This window comes from Myxocyprinus asiaticus, chromosome 6 (assembly GCF_019703515.2).
Source record: "Myxocyprinus asiaticus isolate MX2 ecotype Aquarium Trade chromosome 6, UBuf_Myxa_2, whole genome shotgun sequence".
NCBI classification, from domain to species: Eukaryota; Metazoa; Chordata; class Actinopteri; order Cypriniformes; family Catostomidae; genus Myxocyprinus; species Myxocyprinus asiaticus.
Genome location: NC_059349.1, coordinates 41,585,734 through 41,598,103, shown reverse-complemented (window position 1 = coordinate 41,598,103; position 12,370 = coordinate 41,585,734).

Below are 12,370 nucleotides of genomic sequence, written 5' to 3'. Positions count from 1 at the left end.
GAAAAAAAAGCCCTCATGAAGGTAAAAAATGCCCCTTATTGTGAAAGTTAATTTCTGACACTGGTTTACTCTGTAATGTCACAACTCAGGATAGTCCCAAGTGAAGGGCTTGGGACTGTGTTCATTCTTGTGGTGCCATCACCAAATCAGCATTGTCATTACATAATTTTCCTGTGGCTTCAGAGAGATTACTCTGAACTATTGGCCTATTTGTTGAATAAAAAGAGGCAAAGCCCAAAACGACAAATCACCCTGTTACTCACCTTCTAATAATTGTGACATTTAAACTCCCCCAAACCCATGAAAGCAAAACAAATGGTGCAAAATTCCTCATACTAGAATGGATTATGCCATTTGCAGCCTTACAAACAAACTTGTGTCAAATATATGGTTACAATCTTTCCTTCAAACACTCTAACATCTTTGAATGCATTTTTGTATAATTTCACCTGATTCTCAGTGTGAAGAACCGAGCTGAGGAGGTCTGATTGCCGAAGTTACAGTCTGAGGGTGACTGATGAACAAGGCTGAAATTTCATGTTTCCTCTCCATAGCCCTTAAGCAGATGTCACATTCTGGCAATTTCCCCCTCAGTATTAATGGCAAGGCTCAGCTGGCCAGAGAGAAATGGTTATGAGTCAGCTGCCGAGAGAGAGAGAGAGAGAGAGAGAGAGAGAAAGAGAGAGAGAGAGAGGCAGGCTTATGGACATTTTTTATTTTCTTAAAGAGCTCTTTAGGTGAGTAATGACAAGTCCAATCAATTCATCATTATTTGCATTCTGTCATTTTATGCATCTCTTGTTCGGACACCACAAAGACCAGATAGAAGTCCATTAACGGCACGTGTGTTCTGATGTGAAAAATCACCTTTCTTTGAAAGGAGCAGTGTATTATTGGTTTACACAATTAATTGCAATACTGTTGTCTCCATTCCTGCTGCTTTAGCCGGGAATTTATTCTTTCAAGTTCTCACGTGTTATTTTGCTTGAATAACTTGCAAGAAAGACACCTAAGCCATAAATTATTTTAGAAAATGGGCTCTAATGACCTAACAAAACTTTAATATAGCCTATATCATTGAGCAGCCCCATTAAGTATAGCCAGTACTTCCTACAAATGCATTCATCATTCTGCGGAAAATCTGGCTGTTGATTCATACCACCATTTATTCCAGACGAAATGAGCAGAGATTACATATTCTATTCACATTCACAATGGAGTGAGTGTGTGAGTGTGTTAATGTGTGGATCTGTAGGAAAGAGTGCCTTTTCATTCTCTAAAAGTTTACACTACTTTTTTACAATGTACATCAGTTTAGCAGGAAGTCATGGTGGAACAATACCCTTGTCGATCTGGGAGGCCGAAACCACACAACTGACACACAAAACCTATGCTGGGAGCTGCTAACTTCCATCCATTCATCCATCTTCTATAGCCACTTGTCCTATGCAGGGTCAGGATGCTGGAGCCTATCCCAGCTGCCTTGAGCCGAAGGCAGGGAAACACCCTGGACAGGTGGCCAGTCCATCACAGAGCTAACACACATACATACACATTCACACTCTCACATACGGGCAATTTAGAGTCAATTCACTTGACCTGCATGTTTTTGGACTGTGGGGGAAACCGGGGCACCCACAGGAAACCCACGCGAACACGGGGAGAATATGTAAACTCCACACAGAAAGGCCCTGGGTGAGCTGGGAATTGAATCAGGGACCTTCTTGCTGTGAGGCGACAGTGCAACCCAGCTGCTAAATTTTGTCTCAGTGCCCATTGTGTCATATGTACATCTCTATGTCCGATCCCCCTTGAAAATTTTGCCATCAGAGCGTCCCCCTTTGAGGTTAATTCGGCACCCCCTTGTGTGGTGCCCCTATCCGCGGCTGCATTCCCGTTTTTGCACCACTGATTATATGGGCATGTCTCATCACGCTCCCTAGCTCCCTATGTAGTGAATCAGTATATGGTAAACATGAATTCGGGCACTGGCAAGGGTGTTGATCCACTGAGCACTGGGACACTTTTGATTAAATTACCTGCGACACGATTACGAGGTTGCTCTTTTAAATGCAGCTGGTATTAATTAGCAACATTGCTGTATAAATGAAACTAGTGTACAGTGCTGTTATGAAAGACATTACATTACATTTATTCATTTGGCAGACGCTTTTATCCAAAGCAACTTACAAAAGAGGAACACATAAGCTAATAATTTTAAGGAGACAGTGGTACGAAAAGTGCCATATTACGAAGTTTCACTAGCATCAGAATAGCATTCAAAACAGATTAAAGTGCAACAAGGAATTTTTTAATTTTTTTTACTAGTTAAGTGCTCATGGAAAAGATGTTTTTAGCCATTTTTTGAAGACAGAAAGTGAGTCAGCTTCACGGATGGAGTTGGGAATGTCATTCCACCAACGTGGTATGATGAAGCCGAAAGTCCGGGAGAGTGTTTTGGTGCATCTTTGCGTTGGTACAACAAGACGACGTTCCTTAGCTGACCGCAGGCTTCTAGTGGGTGCGTAGCTCTGCAGAAATGATTTTAGGTATGCTGGAGCAGACCAAGTGACTGTTTTGTATGCCAGAATCAGAGCCTTGAACTTGATACGTGCATCAACTGGCAGCCAGTGAAGAGAGACAAGGAGGGTGTAACGCGCTCTCTTTGGTTGATTAAAGACCAGACATGCTGCTGCATTCTGGATCATTTGCAGGGGTCTAATTGCACATGCAGGGAGGCCTGCATTGAGAGCATTATAGTAGTCCAGTCTAGTTATGACAAGTGACTGAACAAGAAGTTGTGTGGCATGTTCAGAGAGGAAGGATGTTATCTTCCTGATATTGTAAAGAGTAAATCTACACGATCTTGCGGTCTTTGAGATGTGGTCTGTGAAATTTAGTTTGTTATCGATGGTTACCCTTAGATTTCTGACCGTTTTGAAAGGCGTTACTATAGTTGCACCCAGCTGCACAGTGATTTTGGCTAGAAAGGCAAGGAGTTCGGTCTTGGCTGGGTTAAGTTGCAGGTGGTGTTCCTTCATCCAGGCCAAGATGTCTGCCAGGCAGGCAGAGATTCGAGCAGTCACTGTGATGTCGTTGGGCTGGAAAGAAAAGTAGAGTTGCGTGTCATCAGTGGTAAGAGAAACCATGTGCCTGAATGATGGGTCCCAGTGATGTTGTGTTTATAGAGAAGAGAAGTGGCCCAAGCACTGAGCCCTGAGGTACCCCAGTAAGTAGCTGATGTGACTTGGACACCTCACCTCTCCAGGCTACCTTGAAGGACCTGCCTGAGAGATAATAAACCAGTCAAGCACAGTTCCTGTGATGCCCAGCAAAGAGAGGGTTGCAGAAAGGTCCAGTAGAATCAGGTCGGATGATCTGGATTCAGCTTTCGTCCGTCTCAGCGACTCAGTGACAGACAGCAGGGCAGTCTCGGTGGAGTGTCCACTTTTGAAGCCTGACTGATTGTCATCCAGCAGCTTGTTCTGTGAGAGATAGGCAGAGATTTGATTGAAAATTGCCCTTTCAAGTGTTTTTGCCATGAATGGGATGAGAGAGACTGGTCTGTAGTGTTCTATTGGTGTGGGGTTAAGTGCAGGTTTCTTCAGCAGCGGGGATACTCGAGCCTGCTTAAATGTAGTGGGAAAAGTGCCTGTAAGTAGAGATTTGTTAATTATGTGAGTGAGTGCAGGTAAGATGGACACAGAGATGGCCTGGAGGAGGTGAGAAGAATGGGGTCAAGGGAACAGGTGTTGGGGTGGTTGGAGAGGAGGAGTTTAGAGACCTCAGTGTCAGTCAGAGGAGAGAACATAGAGACAGAGGAGTTGCATACAGGAGATGGGTGTTTGACAGGGTGAGGTGCTGAGAACGTATTGCTGATGGTTGTAACCTTATTAATAAAAAATGTGGCGAAGACATCTGCTGTCATTGATGTGTCAGGCGGTGGATGGGAAGAACAGAGAAGCGTGTTGAATGTTCTAAACAAGCTGCGAGTGTCTGTGGTGCAGTTGATATTGCTCTGGTAGTAGGACATTTTTGCAGATTTAACATTATCTGAAAAAGTTGCAAGCAGAGACTGATACTTATTTAGATCTGCTGGATCTTTAGATTTCCGCCATCTCCTCACAGCTGCCCTGAGGTCAGTCCGATGTTCACGAAGGACGTCAGAGAGCCAGGGGCTGGGTGGTGTAGTATGCGGTGGCCTTGAGGAGAGGGGACAGATGTTGTCTAGACAGGTTGTTAAAGTAGAGCTTAGTGTGTCTGTGGCAGTGTTTACATCAAGGGTGGAAAATACACTTTGTGTAGGAAGAGAGGTAGAGACAGCAGTGGAAAGGCGTGAGGGTGAAAGGCAACGGAGGTTACGGCGAAAGGAAACCAAAGGTGGAGTCTGTTTTAATGTAGATGGGAGAGTCATGTTGAATTGAACAAAGTAGTGATCAGAGACATGTAAAGGAGTAACAAGAATATTTGAGTTGGTACAGTTACGTGTAAAAATGAGGTCCAGCTGGTTGTCCGATCTATGAGTTGCTGTGGTGTTTAGTCTTTCCAAGTCAAATGAGGCCAGAAGAGCATTCAGTCAGTGGCCTGGGGCTTGTCTTGGTGTATGTTGAAATCACAAGTGGCTTACCATCCTCCGGGAAGGAGGACAGCAGGACATCCAACTCCTCGAGAAGGTTTGCCAGCTGACATGTATTTTTGTGGGTTACATTGTAGTACTAGCATGGCATTCAAAATTAGTATTGTTACATAGAGAAGAGTGTGGTGAAAAAGTCCAGTTGTTATGAATGATCAAACCTGTTCCCCCACCCCTACTGGTGTGTCGAGGTGTGTGAGAGAAGGAGAAGTTGTTGGAGAGAGCAGCAGGTGTTGCTGTATCATCTGGACGTATCCATGTTTCTGTCAGTGCCAGGATGCTGAGGGTGGACTGTGTGGCAAAGGCTGGAATGAAGTCAGCTTTGTTCACAGCTGACTGGCAGTTCCAGAGTCCGACTGAGAAAGAGAGCAGAGCAGGTGCTGAAGTGCAAAGTGGCCGTAGGTTGTGTGGGTTGCGGTTTGTCTTACATCTATATTGTGTAAATGGTCTGTAACAGATAACAGGGATGTGCTTGAAAGCACATGTTATTCTTGAAGTTGACATGTATGTACAAGGAAAATAATAAAAGAGATAAAATTAAAAGATACTTAAGTGCTATGGTGAGTGGTGCCTTGTCGGTGTCTTTGCTCGGTGTTCTCGCACAGGTAGACTCGCTGGTCTTTACACAAGTAGGTCTTCACATGAGGGGTACCACTTCCGTTGCCGCTTCCGCATCAGTATTCACGTCAAATATATACACGATGCTAACGAGCCATACAGTGAAAAAAGCAGGACACGCCTTAATGCTACTTAGCACAAAGCTAGTCATGTGGGCAACCGAAATTACGGGTCACGAGAGGTGAACAGCGTGAGAACAAACGCGACTTCAGTACACCGCAAATAAATTATGCTACACTTTAGCAATAAATAATACTCTAAAACAAGTGAAGCACTGTTTATAGACACTAAAAACAATGATGGTTTTACACACACTGGACAAACAACTCTAAATCTAGCAGTGAATACCCTGGGACAAGTCAAAACAATATAGCACACACACACACATACAAACACACGTTTAAGTGATGCGAGTTCAAGCCAGTAAACAAACAGCACAAGTCTAGCAATGAATACTACTCTACAACAAAGTAAAACAATGAAATAAACACACTTACACACAACTGCAGACTCCTGTAGATAAATCGCTTCTCCTTTGAAGACTTGAGAGATAACCTGACATCATTTCTGATAAGGGAACATAGTGAGCAACAATGCTCCCTGGTTTTTACTGTGTGTAACCCCTATGAAAATATGTGATTCACATAGCTTTTCTATAGATTTAGCTGTTTTATTTTCTTATCCAATCGATTCTCTTAAATCAGCCTAATTGCTCTTAGTCTGCCCAGCAACATATGTGTAAAAGCAGATAAAGAATTCTGATTGGCTGTAAATTTGCTAAATCCCACCCCTAGTTGTGTGATGCAAGCAAGTTGCTTGTTGAGCAGCCACAGAGAGAGACAGAGGAAAGATGAGATTGCGAACTGTGGGAATTCCACGAAAATAACCAGTTTTTATGCTTAAATTAACTGAGAATGTTGATAGTAAGAGTGTTTAACAGTAGATACTGGAACCAGAACCCTTTGAGTTTAATCTGAAGTGAAATTCTGATCAGATTGATTCTTTTGAAGCCTCTGTGAGTCTTAATTGAGCTCTAGCTCAATGTTAACTCTTTAATGACCATGTACAGAGCTGCTATTATACAAATATAATACTTTTGATTATTATTGAGCCGAACTGTCATTGAATTAATTTGAAAGCATGTAAATTGCAATTTTGATACTATGGTGTCAATCTGTCACTGTGTTTTATTAATTAGATACATTTAAGGACAAATGCATGTTACATTCCATTATCTGGTTGACCTGTCAGCTGTATTGTTTAATGACAATATTTAGCAGTCTTAACAAATGCATTTGAAATATGTTACTGCTTATTAATGAGTGAAATATGCAATATGTGCATGTTTTATATTTGTATTGCTTTTAAGTGTTTATGGTTTAATGCATCTACAAAATGCTTAATGTCCACATGAAATTAGTTAGATTTTCTTTCTTTCTTTTTATTTTATTTATTTATTTTTTTGGCCTGTTTTTATGCAGGCCAGGTTTTTCCGTTACATCGGAATTCTTCCGGATGGAAGATGGCGATCCACCCAATGTTAAAAGAGTGTTCCTTTATGAGAGTGTTCCTTGCAACAGAGAGAAGCATCTTCACCAGAAAATCTTTTCTAACCATTCGAAAGTGTGGTAGGATTGTTCGGAGCCTCATGATTCTTTATTTTTCCATTGGATTCCCATCTAGACTGTGACTGAGGAATTTTTTTCTCCCCGGGTGAATATTGTGTCTTATCGAAAAGAAAAAAAAAGGGTGCATCCAACAACAAATCTGAGCTCAGCTGAGACTTACATTATCAACTGAACAGAATTCAGAGTTTAACAGACTATTACACACACACCGACAACAAAACACATACACCACATCTTTTGTTTGAAATTAATGTTTAATATCCTTTTTTGTACATTTATTAATACAGTTGTATTTACTGCACTTACCTTTGATGTTCTTGTGTGACTTGTTACTGAAGTTGTGAATTCACTTTACTATTGGCCCTTTGTTCTAAAGTTATTTGGACCTAGTGTGTACTTACCAAAAGAAGGGTTACACAGTAAATCTTGGTGAGCCAGCCAGGAGAATAACTGTGTGCCTTAAACATCTGCTCTTACCCAGATAAAGGGAAATATTTAATTGCTTGTAAATAATATATTTTATTTTAAAGTTTTGAAACTGTTAATATTGGAACAAGTGTAATTCTAAGTTGGTGTTTTTTTTTTTAATTTTTTTTATCAGATGTAATCATTGTTTCATTCTCTAAATTGAGTATTACTTTTTATATATTTGACTGTGCTTCGAGGAAACATGGAAGTAGTAGTCAATGAAAATGCTTCTTCAAACTGTGTTCTGATCAGTGGGTTAAGCAACACTGCAATTGACAAAGAAGTGTTTCTTGAAACAATATGGGAATCATCTCTAGAACAGTAGAGATTACAGATAGTAAATCAGAGTACTCTGGACAGGTGATAGCTGAATTTGAACATGGCTCTGCCATGACAGCTTTGGAATCACTCTTCCTACCTTATCACAGACCATGTCATGGTGATCCTGAAGTAATTCACCACATTCAGAGTTTTGCAAGCCTGTATAGTAAAAATATAGGCACCATGACCACTAAGGCATATTTGTCTGAATTGAAAGAATTAGCTAAATTGAGTGGCAAGCAGTTTGAAGATGTCCTGCATGATGAGTTCAGCAGGATTAGTGATTCAGTCATTGACAAACCTGTGCTTAATGACAGTGACACACTCTTGGAGTCTGACTTCCCCCCTCACCTCATGAGCCAGTAATGATGCCAAGCGAAGGCCTCCAGTCAGATTCACTTAGACCTCCAATTAACACAATTCCTCAAACACCCAAAACAACTGAAATCCCAGCGGGTGTTTCTTTCTCAAGAGGTGACAAAAGTCCTTTTATATGGTCACCCAGTCAGCTCAACAACCCTGATGTGCAGCGTGTTGTTGCTGAACATGTCGTTCAAAGTAGTGAGTTAGCTTCTCAACTTCACTCACCATTGAAGTTAAAATACTTTTCTGGCAAAGTTCCCCATCCACATTTTGAAGTCGACTATGATACATGGCGCACAGATATTAACTTCTACCTGAACGATCCATTGATATCTGATGCTTAATTTGTGAGGAAAATCATTGAGAGTCTCACACCCCCTGCTTCTAATATTGTTAAATCATTAAGCCCCCTAGCTTCTCCAAAAGCTTACCTTGACCTGCTTGATTCTGCTTATGTTACTGTTGCATATGGGGATGAGCTTTTAGCTACATTTCTCAATCTTAATCAGAATGCTGGAGAAAAACCCTCTGATTACCTGCATGGGCTCCAGACAGCACTGAATTAAGTTGTGAGAAGGAACGGTCTTGCATCTACAGAGTCAAACAAGCAAATCTTAAAACAATTTTGTCGAGGATGCTGCAATAATACTCTGATTACCAAACTTCAGCTTGAGCATGCAAGAAAAACTCCCCTTCTTTCCCAGAATTCTTACTCATGCTACGCACTGAAGAGGACAGGCAAGCAGCCAAACCTAGTCAGATGAGACAGCATCTTGGGGTCTCAAAACCAAAGACTCAGTCTAGTGTGCAGGCTGCATGTATTCCTTGCTTGACAGACCTTAACTTACACGTTGAAGGTGATTACCTACTCTCTGCCGCTGTTCAGCCTTTGCAAAAGCAAATTGCTAAGCTGCAAATGCAAACTACAAACCTTATGGCTGCTAAGGATAAACCAGTGAAAGGGAAGGCCTCAAAGTGTGAAAAACCAAAGCAGGTCGATGATAAACAAGACAATAAGCAGTTGAAACAGATTGCTGCAGCAAACCCAAAGCCTAAACCCTAGTATTGTTTCAGATGTGGTGAGGATGACCACATTGCATGCTCCTGCATTAATGGGCCAAACCTTACACTGGTACAGGTTAAAAGAAAGGAGCTTAGAGAGAAGCAATGTGCTTGGGACATGCAGAACGTTGCTTCAGAGTCCCAACCTTGGAACTAGCAGAGGGCCCCTGCTGTGGGACATGTAGAGGCCAATCATAAATCCCATCCCACCTCTCACAAAGCACAAAAATGAACAATCAAAACACATGCCATCCATCAGAGAAGTAAGCTGACAAGACAACTTGTTGGAGAAAAGTACACTGCTGTAGTAAAAATATATGGAACAGAATGCAGTTGTCTGTTAGATACAGGATCGCAAGTCATGACTGTGGCTCAGTCATTCTACAGTCACCATCTTTCTGACCAATCCATTCAACCGATCAACCACTTACTTAATGTAGAGGGAGCAAATGGTCAATCAGTGCCATTTATGGGATATGTTGAAGTCTCTATTACGTTCCCTAAAGATTTCTTTGTGTCAGAACCTGAAATATCCACACTTGCTCTAGTTGTTCTAGATACAAAATCAAGCAGTGAGGTACCCTTGTTAATTGGCACTAACACACTGTGTATGAGCAGTGCAATCAACAGCCTCCATTTCGAAGTAGCTCTTCTTGCTATGGCTACAGTCAAGTCTGGCAAATACCTGATAGAAGAAATAAAAAAACCACCAGTGGTAGACTTGGTTTAGTGAAACTAAAGGGTCAGACAAAAGAAATTGTTCCTGCTGGTCAAAATACTCTACTTGAAGGATGCATCTTTTTATGCCAGTTCAGTGGGTGGTGAGACATGGGCTTTATTAGAGCAACCATCAAAGTCTGTTCTTCCTGGTGGGGTGTTTGTGGACAACTGTCTGATTACTCTACCAAAGACCAATCCATTTAAATTGCCAGTCTTTCTAAGGAATGAAACCGATCATGACATTACACTTACCAGTAATTGTGTCTTAGCTGAACTTAATGTTCCACATCAGCTGATTCAAGTCCCTTGTGAAAATTTGACATCTGAATGCTGCTCCAGTCAGCAGGTGAGAACTCAGAATGCTAAGTTCCAGTTTGATTTTAGATGGTCTCCATTACCTGATGAGTGGAAGAGAAGCATAACGCAGAAGTTGAATTCTTTTTCTGATGTGTTTTCCCATCATGATCTTGACTTCGGTCATGATACTAAGATAAAGCAACAAATCAAATTAAAAGATAAGAAACCTTTCAAACAGTGAGCATGCCCAATTCACTCACAAGATTATGAGGCAGTAAAGAGGCATTTGCAAACCCTTGTCAATGCAGGCATAATCAGTGAGTCTCCATTCACCTCACCCATAGTGGTAGTTCATAAGAAGAATGGTGATGTACGTCTATGTACGACTACAGAAAATTGAATATGTAAACCATACAAAATGCTTATGCACTGCCAAACCTGGAGGAGTAATTTTCTATACTTGCAGGATTGCAGGGGTTCTCCTTGATGGATTTAAAACCTGGATATTACCAAGTTGGTTTGGAAGAAAAAGACAAGCCAAAGACTGCATTTGTATGCCCCTTAGGTTTCTGGGAATTTAACTGTATGCCACAGGAGGTCACGAATGCCCAAAATACCATCCAACGCCTTATAAAAAAGTGCATGGGGACATCCACCTAAAAGAAGTCCTCGTTTTCCTCAATGACTTGATTGTCTACTCCGATACGTTGGAGGAGCATGAGACAAGACTCCTTCATGTGCTTGACCATCTAAGAGTGTATGGACTGAAGTTGTCAAATGACAAATGTAAGTTCTTCCAGACCTCTGTTCATGTTGTGTCTAGAGATGGAATAAAAACTGATCCAGAAAATTCAAGCTTTAAAAACCTGGACGAGACCCCAGAAGGGATGCATGTGCATTTTGGGAATTTTTAAGAAGCGAACATTTCAGTGCTGTAGCAAATTAGTTTAAAAAAAGGGAATTATTTATAATTAATTATAACTGGTTATAATTAATCATAAGTATTTAGATTAGATCTTAGAATTAACTGTAGCAGAATCGATATTACAATTACTTGATCTGTCTGTCCACCGAGCAGACAATATAATTATTTATCAATTCTAGGAAGATTACTTTCCTGGCCAAGGAATGATAGCCTTCCTACTTATACAGTGCTAGCAGTAGTTTAGCATGTAGCAAGGAGCAACATTCAGTGACTTTGAATTGTGAGCGGAACACAGAGACAATCAAATTGTGAATATAAGGGATTTAATAAATGAAACTATAACTAACATACAAACAAACTAAGCAAAACATACATATATAGAATGAAGGAAAATAAGGAAAGGAGAGAGAGAGAGAGAGCAAAGAAGGCAGTATTTCACATCAATTGACCACAATCTAAATGAGAATCATCAGAGGCACAATTCACCTTAAAAGGGGTTCAAACTTAAACGCGCATCTAATCAGTTGTAAATGGTTACTTGCATTGGTTTGTTGCTGAATAAGAGTCTTGATGCGGTAGACGAGGTTCTCGACGATTTCTTTAGGAGTGAGTTGAAGAAGTCCACAGCAAATCCACAAAGTTACTTGAAGGTAAACACTGCCAGAAGGTTAAACTCAAGAGGAGAGTTTTGGAGTATGTTGGTCTCAAGAAGAAGAGTTTTGAGCGATGATTAGTCTGCGTTCTGGAGTTTTAATAGTTCATTGCCGCACCCATTTTGTGGGTGGAGTGGCCAATCAGAGGCATGCATTTTGAGCGGGAGAGACATCCTTTGTCTCCGTTTATGGCCCATTCACATTTTATTGCTGATCTGGACCGCTAGTGCAGCTTTTAATTCAAAACATAGTAAGAATTGTTCGATGCATTTCACGATCACATGGTGTACATTATTATGTGAGAAATAAAGAGAAGATCATTTTGATACCAAGAAGGTAACCTCCAGACGATATTAAAGCAGAGATACACTCATACACTTGAATATAGGCATTTAACGTCTAACTAATACAAGTAAAGGGTTTTAACTAAGTTAATATAATAGGGGAATATACATACAACACATGCATATAGCAGATACATTTATAACTGCTTACTATGGCCTAAATAGAGAAAATGTCTTTAGGTATGTGTGTGACGTGTATTGGAATTACTGGAGACAGACAACTGCTCTGGTGCCTGGCACGGGGGTCACCCCCCTTTCTGTGGAATGTGTTTGAAGCTTGATGGAGACACTCTAGAGGCGACCTGTTTTAGCATCCTTTTGATAGTGATAAAGACCAT